Below are 17,108 nucleotides of genomic sequence, written 5' to 3'. Positions count from 1 at the left end.
CCACTATTTATGTGTTCATTGAGCGAAGCAGGAGGAGGCTGTTTTGAGAGTGGATCCTATTGGGCATCAACCTTGCGTAGAGGAGGGGTATGAGGTTCGGTTACTTGTTGAGCAGGATGTTTTTTGTGAAAAATAAATCAGCAGATCAGCGTAGTTGACACTTCAGCGTGTTTAGTTACCTGGTCTCCAATGCACCGGACTTGTCTGGCTTGCTTTCCTGAGCAGTTTCAATACGGGTATGGGGCCCCAGGGGCATTCGAATGAAGGTTTACGGAAAGACGTGGAGACGACCTAGCGCAAAGGCTAGAGAAAATGGTGAACTGGTTGCAACTGTGGCTGTGCGACTTGCGCGGTTTCGTAAGCGTAGTGGCTGCTGTATCAGCTGTCATATAAAGTGGGCGTTGAGCACTGTGCTTGTTGTACGATGACTCTGGAATGGCTGCTTGGGCGATTTCTTTTTAACAACGTGTGGTGTCATCGGCGCAACGGGAACTACCCCAGCAGATGCAGATTAAATCCTCTCAGCAGGTGATTTATTCATCCGCCAGTATCTCACCACAGCATAAAGAGCGGTGTTTGTAGGTGCACATATGAGCACGACGGCATATGTGCTCGCCAAGATGGTACCACTGAGCGTTTGGACGATGAGGCCGAGCGCGAAAGATGCCACCTGTATAACACACTTCACGGTGAGTGTGTGTAATTTTGAACGGGGTGATGGCTGTGGCGAGGCCCCCCATCATGAGCACAGCTGTGATCTTGGCTACTTGAGCACACGTCCACATTTGGCGCATGAGCTTTTGGAGCTCGCACCAGCTGAAAGGTTGTTGTGCAACGCCTTCAGAGGTGTTTCATTGAGTTGAGATCAGATACTGACATTTACGCCTGCGATCTTCAAACTCACTGGCGGATGTTGTTTGGAGTTGTGTGGTGATGGTATACTGTATGCGCGGGAGCAATGCAGAGTTTTCGACATTGTCATTACGAATAAGGCATTTGACAGTTCAGCGGGATCATGCAAGGGTCGTACTTGGAGAGCATAAGGTAGTCGGCCTTACTTAGGGCAAGAGTGGCTTTGAAGCTGAACGGAAAAGATCGCAGAGTTTCGAGGGACGTGGTGATCGGAGCCGTTCTTCTTATGAACGCAAGTGGGAACCATATTTTGTGTGGAAAGGCGCGCCGGTGGAGGCGAGGCGTAAGTAGGCGTATTGTGCGCGCCTTGGTTAGGTACGGTCAAAAGATGGGCGAATACGCAGTAAATTGCTTAGTGCGTTCAGGGGAAGTACGTGAATCATGACACAACGAGGGGCTGGTGTATGAACTTATTATTGTATAATCCCTAATAAAACTGCGCGGCAACACGAGGACACAGAAGGAGGCACATATACTACAGAAAGCGGGGCAGATTAAAAACAGATTTTTATTCAGGAAACGTGCAATTTATAGGAACAGCCAAAGCTTCGCGCCTGCGTAGACTACCACGTCGAACACTCAAATCACAAATAAAGTTCAAAACGTCGTGCTTAGCACAGCGGCCGTGCTCGACACGTGAGCAACCCCTTCTTTAATCTCAATCCACCTAGCCACCGGTTCAACGAAAATTAAGAAGTGAGATCTCGTTCTCGTGAAGGGCATGGACGGATGGCTTACACACTTGTGGTTTTTGCGAATTTAACATGCCTCCACGATTTCTCTTGACAACGGGTATTTGTTTGTAAACAGCACGGTTGTTTAGTAGACTACAGGGTTACATGCGCAGTACCGGCAATCCTTGCAGTGTGCGGCTCAGTGCGAGTTTATGACTACTCCTTTCACATTGTACTTGTGATCGCTCCAGCCTTGTGTTCAAACACCTCCCGGTCTGTCGGATATACATTATCCGCATGCGAGAGGAATCATGTGCACGACACCGCATACGCAATTGACGAACATCTTAACGTGTTTCCCCGTGCAATCTGACCGAAGGTTATTGTTTCCTGCTTGCAACCGACTTCGAACAGCTGGACACATTCCGCTGAGTCTGTTCTTTGCTGGGAAAACAACATTGGTTCTGTACTGGGTTCGACCTCTCGAAAAGTAACGCATAGGTAACAATTGAAAGCATGGTTTTGGAGGTTCTAGCGCACAATTATCTCTCTGGTTTAGCCATTTGTTGTCTTGACATGTCGTACAAAAAATTTGATGTTCGTATTTATGCTGAGAAAAAAATACTTTACTGAATTTAATGATGATTTCTCACGTGGTGATCGTCACTCTATTATTCATGGTCCTTTTTTATTGTTTCGTCTTTCGACGAAACTGTTCAAAATTGTAATTGGATTAATCGGGTTCCCTGGCGAAACCACTACCGACACTACAAACGCAATATCTCTACAACAAACGTTACACAACACCAATTCTTCAATACGTAGTTGTTGCTGGATGCAGTTACGGTGAATTTTTTTTATCGTAACGCCGGTAAGCGTGGTTGGAATCGCTTGGCTTTTTCGCAAACAAGATGCTTCATGCTTGACGTCATCGGGATTTTACCGTCCAAGGAAGATAGCTCCTACATTGAAGAAGGGCGTCCACCCACCGCATCAGGCAAGGATTTATAACAATGTAACGCGTGGTAAGTTTCCCATCATGAGACCATACAGGGGATCAGCCGTGCCTCGGGCCAGAATTTGTCGGGTGAAATACAGCGTGTGGACGCTAAATAACTCTGGTTACTGTTTTTTTTTTTTTGGTGTTGGCGAAGAAACCGAGCTAATTTTTTTTTTGTTAGACACCTACATGAATTGATATACTTGTTTCCCGGTGACTATACTGCGTCCCGTCCCCGGCAGAGACTTCAGAGATCCAGCGTAGGACTCACTTGTTTTGTGAGGTCTAGTTCTTCCGGTCGTCCTACTTGGATATAGGGATGTTTAACAACCTCTGACTTTCTATGCGCTGCTATAATTTCCTACCAGCTGGGAAATAGTTGTCTTTGATCATAGTGGTCCTCTCGACGCATACCACAACCTGCTCGTATCCCAAAGTTTGTACAAAGAGCTTGGTAATACCTTCGGGGTTACGTAAATGTTTCCCAGTAGGTGGTTTCTTCGAATCGTCCGCCCAAAGGACAATTTTAAATCCATAGCCAATAAGGCAGGTGTAAATATCTAGGCAGGTCGATATACTTGGAGTTCTCATATAAAAATTTTCCCACCCTCGTCAGTGCCCGGCCTCAAACAAGTGCGTGCAGGCCTCTGGCATTTCTTTGGTTTACTTAAAATTTTGATTGCTTCTAAAAAGCCAACTTCGAGTGTAGGCAGAATAAATGGCTATGCCGAGGTTTTTGTTAAGCTTCTCATGTACTAAGCACATAACACCGCTCCTGCTATGTGCTAACCCGCCACCCGCCGCTGTTCACGAGCGAAAGATTAAATCTCAACTACAAGGTTGTTTTTTACATATTCTTATCGTGTTGTGAAGGTAGAGTTACCTGCGTACACAGGACCACTTTCGCCCCCACAAAGAGCTTTGATTTATAATATACATTTCATATTGCACTACTTAAAACTTGTTTTCAAACAACGTTGCTTTCAACAACGCTTCACGAAACGTATTTCTAAGACATGTACATTTACTGACATTGTTAGATATGGTGAAGCAACGTTGTGTTTATGTTTAAGACATAGACCGTTTTTTTTTAATCTTTACCGACAGGGTGAATGTCGCATGGCTCTCGCATAAGAGCGACGACTAACTATTTCAGTTTGGAGAGACGGCTTTCGACCTGTGGCCATCTTCGATAGGCATTTACAGTTATTATTTTCCAGATAATCAACGTACTAGTGGCTTCATAAAGCTTCTTGTGCTCACATTGCCCTGCAGAGGTATTTGGAAGCGATATAATGCCGTAAAAGATTCGCGTGCTTCTAAATATCAAAGTTTTAGTTTACTTGCGGGAATGATTTTCTGTTTTTTTCACACCTCTAAGAAGTAGAGTTGAAAACATACTAATAAAAGCAATTGGGTATTTATCAGCTCTAAAGAATTCTTCGCATCCACAATAAAAAAAACGACCAATATTACCGCTCGGCATTTTCAAAACAACCTTGGATCTTTGCCCAGTTCCTTTCAATAATTGTTTCCAACTACCCCTCAAGATTGGTTTTTGTACTTTGAATGGAGCGAGTGGCTACATGCCTGTACTGTTTAATTTTAATGGTGCTGTATTGGCGTATCTATTATGGGGCGATTGGGATATGTCTGAACTGAGGGTGCTCGTCAAATTACTCAGTCATCGACGCGAATGAGTGAATAGCTTAATAGAACGAAGAAGGAAAAAAAGCGAGCCAAGACGTGAAAGCGATTTCTTACAGATGATTTTTAATTAACAGATAATTATAATAAATATTTGCAATTAGGCGTGTGCTTGTGCTTAGATAGATAATGACACACTTGCGCGGTCACTGATCAATTGACACAGATAATGGTGAAGTGAGGCAACTTAAGGATAGTGTAATAATTAAATTTGTGTTTACAGTAAGAAATAATAAAGTAATATTATGATGGAATACAAAATTATGTGTAGTTAAATGTATAACGGCGAATTAAAATAGAGTAAGCAACGTATTTTGGGGAACATGAAAGACTAAAAGGGAGCGGAAACATTTGGGTATTATACGGTATATAAAACCGGATGGTGCAGATTAAGGTAGGATTAGGCGGGAGAACCGTGAGAAAATAGTTAATATGACGTATTATGGTGAACAGGGAGAGGTTAGATGAAATGAAATAAACTAACCTAATTTTTAGGGAAATAAAGTAAATGTTTCGAATATCTACAATTTCGACGTTAAGACGTATTTAAAGCAGAAACTTTCAGAGGGGCGCGCGAGGCTCCAGCCAATTTTACCCGTCTTGAAGATCATTGTGTATAATATAGGTGCCTTTAAAATATGAAAATAATGAGTGTCCTGGTAAGAACATCGGAGTGCTTTACAAGCATCATTATATTTTCATCAAGAAAGAAAGGCATAACACATGAAATGGGTATGCCTTCTTAGGAATAATATATACTATAATCACGTACATGAAATATCTTCTAAAATGGCGGCATTGAGGTTCATTTTTGAAGTACGCAATTTATATTGTACAGTAAATTAGGGGTGCTGTTATGCTTGTGTACTTCGGCAATTTTTACCTGCATAGCTTTGTTTTAGTAAGAAATGCGTGTTTTGTTTTCTTAGGATTCAGAAGGTTTCATGGCAGATAAACATTTGAAATTGATGAAATAAAATGTTACGCTCATACTGACGTGTATTCATAAAACATTTGTTTACCACGTCGCCATACTCAAATAAAAGTGTTCAGGCTGTATTGCTATCGACACGCGTTCGTTAGTAGATATACCTTAGAAAACCAGCTTGCCAAAAGGAGTTCTTTGTGCATCCTACGTCATTTGAACTTTTTGTTGTTTAAGTACCAGGAAAAGCAGTTCATAAAGTAACAGAAATACGACCAGTCAGGGTGCGTGGTGCTTGCTTTTTCGCGGTTCTGTGATAGCCGAAATCATAAATCTATGCCGCTTTGCTTTCAACCCCTGTTTCCAACCTTCCTCCTGCCGCACGTTAACTTCAGTGGTGCTTGTCCCCAATTCTACTCCGTTTCATTTTTCTCGAAAGTGTTCGTGAGCGTGCTTGGATGAAGCAGTCACGCTTCTGTACTTCGCTCTTAAGACCTGCTCATGCACACAGCCGTCTTTTCGCAGCGTGGGCCTCCCTTCAACCAGCTAAGAAATGTCCGCTATGATTTGAACACACGACGACGTGGCTTCTTCATCATAATACAGCAGCACCCCTCCGAGAGACATCAGGTTTTCTCAGATGCATCAGTGGGTATCGCTGTTTATAGGTCATGACACATCAAGGTTTTCACCTTCATCCTGGGTGCAAAAGCTTGTTAACGGTTTACAATTTTCCGATTTTTTTTATTCTCTTCAATAGACTGTCTACTGCTGCCTCAAATGGAACTCTCGGGCTTTACGGGGTCATGCTATATTATTGTGATACTAAGCTATGTGCCTCTTACTTAGCTTTGCTGAGTGCTGATTTGAAAGACGTTATTTAAATGTATATCTTCGCATTGAAACATTGCTTCGTGAACTTGGTTCGCAGCAACAAGTATGTTGTTGTTCAGGTTGCCGACGTGGCTCCAAGCCATTTCATTAAGCGGCCGATATTTCCCCCTTGATACGTGCTCATTAGGGAGTAAATTCAAAATTCTCTGGGAAGAAAAAATATTAAAACATGTGCGAAAAGCTGTTTCGTGTAATGGTTGCAAAGAGAGAAATTCTTGGCTTGTTAACAGTGCTTGTAGGAAATAAAATGCTACTTACCGATCGTATATCCACGGGAATACCGTTAAAAAGATGCCAGTTCTGGCAATGTAAAGAGTTGGCAAAAAATAACCATAGCAAAACAATCCTTCCTATAACTATACGAAGAAGCATGTCACTGCCCAAAAAGTAATCTAAAGTTCCAACCACACACCATTGCTAAAATAAAGATTGGAAACGACATGGAAACATTTCCGCAAAAAGTCGCCGCCCCTAGTGCCGAGTCATAAAATGAATCATCTCCAGCAGCCTCTTGAGACACAAAGATTCAGAAATAGCTGTTCTGGCGAACGCTATTTTAGGTTTTAATAGGCTCGGCTTTTTGCGCTACGTATCAAGTGACATTTATCTTGTAGGCGCCGATGTTGTCGTGTAGCGCGGTCTTCATTTATTTACGGGGGAGATTCGGTGACATCAGGAGTCCGGAGAACGAAGGATAGCCCTTAAGTAGCGGGCAGGTAGCGCAGAAGGCTGCTGTCTCCGAATCTCATCCGTAAATAAACTTAGCCCCTGCCGCACAACCACACAAGCATTTGCATTAATCGGTCACTCGTGTGTGATTGTGAAGGACGCAATGTTTGGGTGAAAGAACGGAGCCTTTGACAGGACGACCATTCATCGGCAAGGCAAAACAGACTCCATTTTGTCGGAATTTTGTCGGAACTCGTTCGGCCGCACACCCTGCCTAAACATCTGACTCGGGCGCCCGAATGAGGGCAGGCACTCGATGAAGGATTGCCGCTGGAGCTGCTACAAGTATAAAACACCAACCAGAAATAAAGAAGCTGTTGCATACCCTACGTTTACATAGTGCAGTTCTCCACATATGATTTCCAATGAATTGGTTATGTAGGTAAATTGCGGACGTTTGACAAGGTGAACGTCGCTTTTATTTTTGGTCAGAAATTGAAACGATTTAGTTTACACAGCGCTAGATTTCTTTCGTGATGCAAAAATTTTGGAGCTGATAACGAATAATGTGCTCTTTCCGGGTAGGTCGAACTCGGTCGAACTCGAACTCTAATCTCCTCTCTGGATAATTTTGTAAGAAAAACAACATTCGACTTTATGTGCCCATTTTCATTTATGTTCTGTTTTATTTTTTTTCTCTCTCCTTTCTATTACTCTTTTTTTATCTCTCTTTCTATCTTCCTACATGATGCAGCAATGTGTTAGCATTAAGGGGGCGCAGACCTTCGTCAAGCCCCGCATCGCAGGCTTTTTGTCTGCCCTCTGGCACCTGTATAAAATCGAAAAACTTCAAAGCCCACAAAAAACGGGGCCAAAGATGAGGGACACACACACGCGCTTACTCGCAAATACCGGTTTTTTTAAAAAAGCACAAATTTATACATGAACACAAAACGGATTAAACAAACATTCCGCGGATTAGAGCGTGTTCCTTCCCGTGAAGAGAAATGGATGATTTGCTTATACACTTGTCATTATGTTCCTTGATAAAGTATGCCTATACCGATTCCCTGACAGCTTGATCATTATGCCTGTAGAGCACCTCTATGCCACCAACCAACCGGGGACACTTACATTTTTTGCAATGAGCAGGCAAATTGGCGCCTGTTGAATTTTTTACAGTTGACGCATGCTCATTCAAACGAATGTTTAGACAGCGACCAGTTTGGCCCACATACACAGAATTGCGTGGCAAAGGGATTCTGTAAACGACGCCAATCGCACAACGAACAAAAGGCTGCGTATGGGTGACGCCACAGTCGTTCCTCTTTTTCCTAGGCAGGTCCTTGTTGTTAACAATGCGGTAGAGACTGCCCACTTTTTTTTTGCCGTAAACAACACCCTTAGGTCGTATCCGGTCTATACCTTCTTCAAACCGTGCGCCATTTTATGGACGTACGGGACTACAGCACATTTTCTTTCATTCTTTCACGCCGGTCCTCCTCCTCCTCTCAAGATTTGCACTTTATCTGGAGCAGAAGGCCACCACACACTGCCGACAGTACAGACGGAGGGAAACCCGCCGCCTTAAGGCGAGTGATCTGCTCCGAAAAACTCCCTCCCACCAAATGCTCACACGACTACTTAACAGCCGACCCAAGACATGACATGGCTATTCCTTTTTTCACTATATTTGAATGGCCAGATGAGTAGTTCAGCAACGGCTTCTCCGAACGCCGGTGGTAACGCCAACACAGGTGCCGATTTGAGACGTCAAGTTTTAAACCCAAAAAATGTATGCAGCCTTCAACAGGTTGCTCAAAAGTGAAGGTTAGGCCCATCCCACACTTGTCGAACCCATTCAAGATAGCGTGTAATTCAAACTTAGGTTCTTCACAGCGCACAAAAACCAAGTAATCATCCACATATCTGTAGATACGGCATCCATCATCCTGAAGGCATTCGTTTATGATAACATCCTCTCTCCCAAGGAAAATACGGCTAAGTACAGGGGCTACGCACGAACCGATGCATACGCCTGCCCTTTGGAGCATGACTTGCCCTTTGAACACTATGATCGTCGGCCGCAAATACATGGTAAGTCACTCCATGAAGCCACCAACAGTTACACCCCTCTCAGACTGAAATTTATGCCCCTCATTGTCTTTAACAATACAAGCCTTGACACCGATCAGTAGATCTTGCTGCGGGAGCGAATAATTTAGGTCTTCAACATCAACACTAAATGCCTTGCAACCATCTAACACGCCACTCTGCACGTCATCAACAATAGCATCAGAATTTCGCAGCTCAAAAGGATCATGACATGCAGCTCGAGCAGCTCCCTCTTTATAAAGGCCGAGACCACAACCTCCCATGTTCCCCTTTCCGACACAATGGCGCGCAGAGGTTGGTCAGGCTTGTGCGTTTTTATTGTGAAGAACACGTCTAAGCTTAGTCTTTCAGACTTATGTACCAACTGAGATATTGCGGTATTGCTTCAGTTCATTTCTAGCACACGGGCTTCTTTTCCTCGTTTTAACCTTAATCTTCAAGCCCCAGCCATTTTGGCGGAAAGGATTGCCTTTTGTGAATGTCGTGCGCGAGTGGCTTCGTGGCATTTGCGTCATGACACTTGCCCTGATGAAGTACTGCTCATCTGTGGATGGATGCTACCCTCGGCTTCCCACTCGAGAAGACTGTGCCGACTCACGCGTGAATAGATGTGGAACGGCCCGGTTCTTCAAGGACATCCTTAGGGTTCACTGCGGCGAGGACAGGCGTGACCGGCGCGATAACGAGGTTTGGCTCCACGTCAGCACGTCCGCTAGGGAGTCCTTTTGGTCACAGGGCACATAAGGTGTTGTTGGAACTTCTTCTAGTTTATGTCCCATGAGTGTCTCTCAAACCAGCCGGCTATATCCTGTGTCAACTTAGGCATCGTTTCGATTAGTAGGCACGAGACTGGCTTAAGTGGCAATATATAGTCCGGAATTCTGCTCTTGCTCCTATTATAAAAAGCAGTGTTAGTGAGTTCATGATTCAGCTTACTGAGAACGTGAACCAACAACCACACATGACTAGGACGCAATAAGAGCATAAATGCGTTTCTTGATACCGTCGTTTTAGGGCGCAGCCCTTTGGCAGCGGTTACCTGCGCATTGCGGGAGCGGCGTCCGTATATATCCGAGTATCCGAGTGAGCGAATGCGGCAGTGACAAAAGAAAGAAAACGGAGAGGAACGTCTAGCGAAATCTGAAGTGAAATACGACACCTGCGGCTACGGTGTCATCGCTCTCACTACCTTTCCTCAAACAAGTTTCTTGTGTCAGCACCAAGGTGTGCCCTTCTCCTGACACTTTCCCCAGAAGCTCTTCCATTCTCCGCTAATCCCAACCACGCAAGGTTTGTGCGGGAGTTTCAAACACGATATGCAACAACATGCTCGCAGCTCCCATGTGCGGGGCTAATCCGAACCACGCGACATTTGCACGGGAGGTTTAAACGTGACTTGCAAAATGCTGGCTGAGAGAAGCGCCGCATTGCGAAGTAGCAGCAGAGTAGCGCACGCCGCCGTACGTTTGCTGATCACGCGAACTCTTCCTGAGACGAAGCAGAAATGCACCGTGAGCGATAAGACTGCAGCTTGCGCTGCGCAAAAATTTCCTATTAGGGAGCATAGCATCCCTCAGTGCATTTTTTACGCCCTTCCGTGTTTCTGTTTGTTTTTCGTAATCATCTTATAATCGCAATACCGCCGTTAGGTGCCGACTGCGCAACTTGCCAAAGTGGCATCGGTGGAGGCGAAGGGAAAAGTAGTTGTAAATGAGGCGCCAGCGGTGGTGAGGAGGAGCCCTGGAGTGGCGCCGAGTAAATCGATGACACCTGAACAAATGCTGAGGGGTGGGGCAGATAGAGATGTACTGTTTTGCACTAAAAAGCGCTACAATAAGAACACCTGACTGCGGCAGTTCCTTGTGGGGAAAGATGCTTCTGTTACGCACTTCGACAGCGAACAAGTCAGAAGTGCAATAAAGGCCCATCAACGCAACCACATTAGCTACTGAGACGTAGTCAAATGCGTAGTTGTAGTGTGAAAGCGCACATGTATTATTGTAACCGAACGACACCGTATGCGAGTGAATGCGGCGTACCGGGCGCCTAGCATGAAAGCAATCATAGGAAGTGCTGTGAAACCTCCAAAAAATTCGCTCGTTCTTGGGAATGGGGGTACGGTCTACTAAGTCATGTATTTTGCGTAAACACGGCCTAAAGAATGACGCACATTATCGGGTAAAAGGGACACAGCCAAACAAACTGATTTTAGGTGTGGAGTACCTTAGAACCACAAAGTGTTCGCCCACGTCCGTGCGCATAGCATTTACAATGGCAAAAAATCACACAGGCACCGGCAGGATTTCAGAGTGTGTCTGGTAGACTATACAGAGGTACTGTCAGTCGTCTTACCTATTGGACTACAAACCTGAGTTAGTACCCGTGCATCAAATAGCATACACCCTCGCCTGTAACGGCGCGGTGTACCTTAGGACAAATCACCATGTGCAAATCACCGTCAAGCGAAAATCCAGCAAAATTTGATTTGAGCCGTGACTTACAGTTTTATGTGGGGAATAATCAAGGTGAAACTCACGGCTGAAATCAAATGACGGTTGGGGCGCAAATCGGATATCACTCGGGGCACAACATGAATGTTATTTCGGGTCCCCGTACACTTCACCCTCACCATCATCCACGGAGTGGGGATGCTGCCATTTGTTTTCTTCTTGAAGGCGCCACCGGCACGACGCTAGCCAGCCTGGAACACTCGGTGTATCTTTCGCATTTACCATGGCCTCATGTTATTCAGAAATTAGCGGAAACCATCTCCCAGTTGTGCGAGACGCTCGAGGAAATGTCGCATGAATGGTCATGTAATAATTGGAAAGGCAAGTACAGGGTTACCTGACGTTCCATTTCTTGTTAGGGTATTTTATTTTTTTTTTCTGGTTGGCACCGCTTACCAACGCCGTGCTGGCAGTTGTTAATCCCGCAAGTTTTTCTTTGCGAGCGGCCACAAACACGAGAGAACTGTGGCGGCAGGGGCGGCTGGGACACAGAAATTGCCTCTTGCTCAGCCATTTAACGTTTTCAAGTAGTGAAACAATAATGCATTCAGGGTGGATGGATGGATGGATTCTGGGGTTTAACGCGCCGACGCAACACAGGCGATGAGGCGCGCCGTAGTGGAGGGCTCCGGATTAATTTTGACCACCTGGGGATCTTTATCGTGCGCCGAAATCTCGTACACACGGACGTTTTTGCTTTTCGCCTCCATCAGAAAAGCGGCCGCCGCGGCCGGGAATCGAACCCGCGACCTCGTGCTCAGCAGCGTAACGCCTTAGCCACTGAGCCACCGCGGCGGGTAATGCATTCAGGGTAAGAAATCTATAGCTCTGTCTATGTGTTTGTGTATTGTAAATATCATTACTATTCAGAGCAAAGCAAGAACAGTATTTCGGTTGCTTTTTTGACAACACAGCTGTGGGCGCTTGAACTCGGTTCATGGACGTTCACAAAACAAATACCAAAAAATAGCCGCTAACTGCTTGTTTCGCTGCAAATATCCTCGCAAGACGATAGCTTTCTCCGCCACTACAGCATCATTTATTCCTCTCTCCCCCGTTCAGCCGAGAGGCTCTTGCGCTAAAAGTTTCGTATGGGCATGTAGGCTCGCTTAGACACTTTTTCGCAGATTATTCGCACGTCACGCCTCTGGGATTGGTTCTTTTCCTACGGGTACGCCTGCCTCGTGGTATTTCACAGGCCGCCCGGGACGTGGTTCGAACTTTTTTTGGGCACACTTGAGATTAAGGCCATCGGCACGCGTGTTTCTTCAATAAAATGTCCTTCCAGTAATTTTCTTCCTTGTTCTGGGCAAACCTTTGCGCCTGAACTTGACATTTTATGACCCCTTCAGTGGTCGCTCAAAAGACAAAAACCGCCCAACCTTGCGTTTTCTTTACCAGTGTGCCATCGACGATACGGCAGGCGACCCTGATAGCAACATCTGGCAGTCGCATCGGGAAACTCACGGACTCGCGAGCGCAGGTAAACTGCAAGGTGGCGCCACTGGCGGTGCGCCCTTGAATTCGCTTTTGTGTAGTTTTTTTGTACTTTATATGGTCGTGCACAATTTAAGCAACCAACTATTTTTCTATTATAGAACACTACAAATATTACTAATGTAGTATTCTTCTGCTTTAGACGTGCATAATATTTTGGTTCTCGTTTCACAGTGTCGACATTGCCAGCAGATTTAGATGTTTAGGATGTCTTTGCTTATGCAAACGTATGCTTCCACAACCACCTTACTTTGACCTTGTGGCTTAATTGAGGGACAGACAAAGAGATACGGACAGACCTAAATTTTCATCATTGAAGCACCCCAAGAAAGACTACCATCTTTGAAAAATCCTCCGGCGCGCGAAATCGCACCACATTAGGCAGCTGCGTAAACTGTGTCAAGCCTCCCTCGCGTTGCTACGCTGATAAAGCGCGCCCCACCACCGATAAAAAACACTTTGTCGACACGCACCGCCCTGTACGACCTTCACCAGCGCACGGAAGAAGAGCCTAGCCTCGCTTGCCTAGCCATGAGTAATCGCACATGGAGGCACTGCTCAATTTTGAAGTACACTCTGCCCAGCCTACGTGGCGTGATCTCTCCCGTGCACGCCTTTCGCCTGTTCACGTACCTTCGCCACTGAATTTGGGAGAAGTCAACAACTTGCGGCATAGATGCCGATTTCGCGAAGCCGGCTGCCGCCGGATGTAGAGCATGCAAATGCGGTCCACGTTGGGAGAAATGTGGAAGCCTCCTGAAAAAAAAGTGCATGCCTCGCAGTCATTCAGAACTTTAACCGACAGCTTCGCAAATCCGTATTAGGAACAACAGCCGCAAAACCATCAATTGAAGGTGGGCTCGCAATATCTGCTATTTCTCCAGCCTTGCATCACTAGTGCCAGCTGCGTCAAAGTTTATTTAGGCTTCATTTCTACATCGGTTGGAAGGTATATACGTTAAAAAGATTCGCTTACGATGTTCGCCAAACAGGCGTAAAACGCTGCCATCGAACAGATCATTTATCACACCCCTTCCTACAGGGAGGTAGACAAGCGCAAAACCCAATTGTCGTTCGGCCTTCGCTGAAAATGCGTGAAATCGATCGTCAAATGTTTAGGGGCCGAAATTGTAAAAGAAGCACAAAACCATCCGACAATTTTTCGCGAACAAAGTAAACGCATTTACTGACGACCTAACTGCACACCGTTAGGGGATCTGTGAGGTAAAAGCATACTACTCCATTCTTTCTTCATAATCGATGCGTGTATTGTCTTATCTAGAATCGTTAAATTTTCGCTATTGACACAATGTAAGGCCTGTTTCTCGTACGCCTGGGTGTCCAGCGTTCTAACCGGAGCAATTCCATTGACCACCCAGTAAACGGTCAAGTGCATTAGTCTTTTCATGCTTTACCGGTCTCACTAAGATTTTGTTTTAACAATTATTTGTGAGGAGGCTGTCACCAATGATAGTTTGCTTCAAGTTCCAGTTCCACTTAGGTGCTCCTCGTTCATGACTTGGCGCCCAGGCACTTTCTGTCCGACTGCTAAGGATGGGGCAGGGAATAAGACAAACACGATAACCTTCTTGTACTTATTAGGAGGAAGGTAGTTGCTCTTTTTGCCCACCTCTTGCAGTGATAGATTATTTGTAGATCAACGGATGGAAACTTTAGCTCCCATTTACATGACGGCTTCGTCAACAGTTCGCCTCTTCGCATCTAATAATTAATTATATCCAGCACACTGAGCCACATTCGACGGTAAGATGGATACAATCTTCAAAAACCGGTGCTTACCTGTCAGCCTCGGGAAGCAAAACAACTTCCAAGTGTTCCTGTTTCCCGTCGGCCTCCACTCAGCTTCTCAATGGAAATTTTCAACGTATTTTTGTTTCTGCATCTTGCAAGTAGCTGCCGTTTAGAGTTAAATATGACAAAAAGCAGAATTTTCGAACCCATGTCCTTGCTTCAATAAACTTCGGTGGCGCCGAACACCGAAGTGTATGCTTCAACAAAGCCAACAAGATGAGGATGGACAGCATGTGCCGGGACATCAAGTAATTGTACAGCACAGAGGACAGCAAAAACACTCGTGACGCAGCGTTTCGGATGCGTAATTTTGCTGGCAGTCAGACAATGGCGAGCTGTGCCGCCGCCCTCGATAGGTGCAGAGAAACCTTGGGGGAAAGTGAAATGGGCGGCCCGCCACACATTTACGAAGCTTGGTGCGCCGCTTTCTAAACTAAAATGCGCAAGCGTCGCCGAGCAAAGCACATACTACTCGAAGCATTTTTACTGCACTGGGACACAAGCTAAAACGTCTGGTATAGCTTTAGGCCAGGAAGATGTACATGGGTATGAACACTCAAAACGCTACGTAAGCTAAACGTTATCTGATAGAAAACAGGACTAGAGTTCTACCGAAAAAGAGTGCATATGCCCAGTATTCCTTGAGGTGAAAGATTTCTATTATTTTACGAGTTCCGGATGAGTTTCTATTACCAATTATCCACCGATCAACTCGTTCAAGCAGATCTAAAATAATAACAGGAGATGGGTCCGTTGGACCTTGAGCTTGTAATCCCATCTGGTTACGGTAAAACAAAGAAGCACATTCGTACACGTGAATTCTGATGGTTTCAGCAGTGCTTTGTCTTCATCGCCGTAAGGTCGCAATAATGCCGCGGTATCATGTTTCTGAATGCGGTGCTCTTCCTATTGCGTGTGACATGTTCTTATTGGTGGCCAGTTCAGTTTTCCTTAGAAAGGTACTGAGACACTGCGCACATGTTTTGCCCGGGCCACACTTTATTGTTGTTTCTAGCACTAGTGGGGGCTTGCTTTCTTGCCATCCAGAATCCTGGCTTTCAGCACGCCTGTAATCGCAATCCTGAAAGCCCTGCCATTCATAACCTCTACACACCACGTATGACGTCTCATTAGCAGGAACATCGTCAGACGCTGTGCGCTCAGCTGCAGTGCCCGAAAGAGGCCCTTCAAAGCATCAGTACCACGGCGTATTCAAGAACCGCTTTCTGTACTCCTTGTTCTTTTTTCAGGATCTCGTTTTACCCGGTGCTAAGCGCCTCCAAGGGTGCCCCTGTGGTGCCCTTTCCGAAGAACATTCAACTGACTTCTAGTATAGAACCAAAAATCCAGCATAGCGCGGTGCTGCGAACTATCGCTTGACCTTGCGAACTCTCAGTGGGAACACGAACTCCTCCCATGAATTGTTCTGTCGGGATGAGCCGAAGCGTGCCTTCACTCACTCACAATCGGGAGAAAACTGGCAGAATCGTCTGCGTGAGAGCGCACGTGTTAGAACCGCCCGAGTCCACCGGCTGCGATCGGCGGCAGTTTGAGTGCCTTCAATCTGCGTATAAACAAGGACAGTCTGTCGAGAGCTTCTGCACTCGAGCGCCTTGTAAAACACGCAAAACCCGGATAGATCTTCTCGGCACACTCTTGAGCCCCGCGTGCGCGAGGGCATGATTGGCACGAGCAAAACCGAGCACCACCGCTGATATTTATCTCCCGTGTGTAGGCAAGTTTCCCGCAAGAAGTTCGGTTATTCCGTGTCCAGCTTCGACTTTCTGCGCGCGCGTGGAGCCCAGCTAGTCGCATTCTATCTATAGCCACTTTACAGTATATTTTGGAGGTTCTAGCCGAATCACTCATAGAGCCTGCAGAATAAAAAAATTCCAAGAAATGCAGCGGTATTTATTTAAAAACAACTCCACATATTGGTATTCTTAAGCAAGCAGTATTAAAAATATATCCAGCGGTTATTTTTATTGATGAAAGTAATTGAGAAACAATAAACCGATGTCACAAACTTCATAGTTGAACGTTCTGGTTTACCTCCCATGGCTGACAAATGGGTCATTGTAGAAACTGTAACTGAAATTCTTCTCTCTACGCACAGCCTAGCTCATTTACTTTTTTTCGCGCTTGTTAGTTTGTAATGTCACATCCGGCGGTAAAATAATTACATACTTTGTATCTTAAACTCCTCCCCTATGGTTTGGATAAATTACGGACCACTATATTAATAAAATCACAGTGTCTTTAATATTTTCAGTGCGTAACAGACACATTAATATCTTTTTAAACATTTCCTGTGCCGAGTATTTGCATAAATACAGATTTCTCAAGACTCGGGGCCAGGAAAAACACGTTTTAATGTAAACTGCTCTGTTTTT

The 17,108-nt window shown here is 45.3% G+C and overlaps 1 long non-coding RNA gene across 1 annotated transcript in view; it reads right to left on the bottom strand.

The window, feature by feature from the left end:
- LOC144141381 (uncharacterized) overlaps positions 1-6,616 on the bottom strand; it is a 39,549-nt gene extending 32,933 nt beyond the window's left edge. Inside the window, exon 1 of the long non-coding RNA XR_013316567.1 lies at positions 6,371-6,616. This is a non-coding gene — a long non-coding RNA (uncharacterized LOC144141381). The remainder of the gene's footprint in view (positions 1-6,370) is intronic.
- Positions 6,617-17,108: the final 10,492 nt, after the last annotated feature.

Source organism: Haemaphysalis longicornis, unplaced genomic scaffold, assembly GCF_048455015.1.
Source record: "Haemaphysalis longicornis isolate Haplotype H1 unplaced genomic scaffold, Haemaphysalis longicornis Haplotype H1 scaffold_6, whole genome shotgun sequence".
NCBI classification, from domain to species: domain Eukaryota; kingdom Metazoa; phylum Arthropoda; class Arachnida; order Ixodida; family Ixodidae; genus Haemaphysalis; species Haemaphysalis longicornis.
The sequence above is the reverse complement of the archived record's forward strand: the minus strand, read 5'-3'. Positions and strand labels throughout refer to the sequence as shown.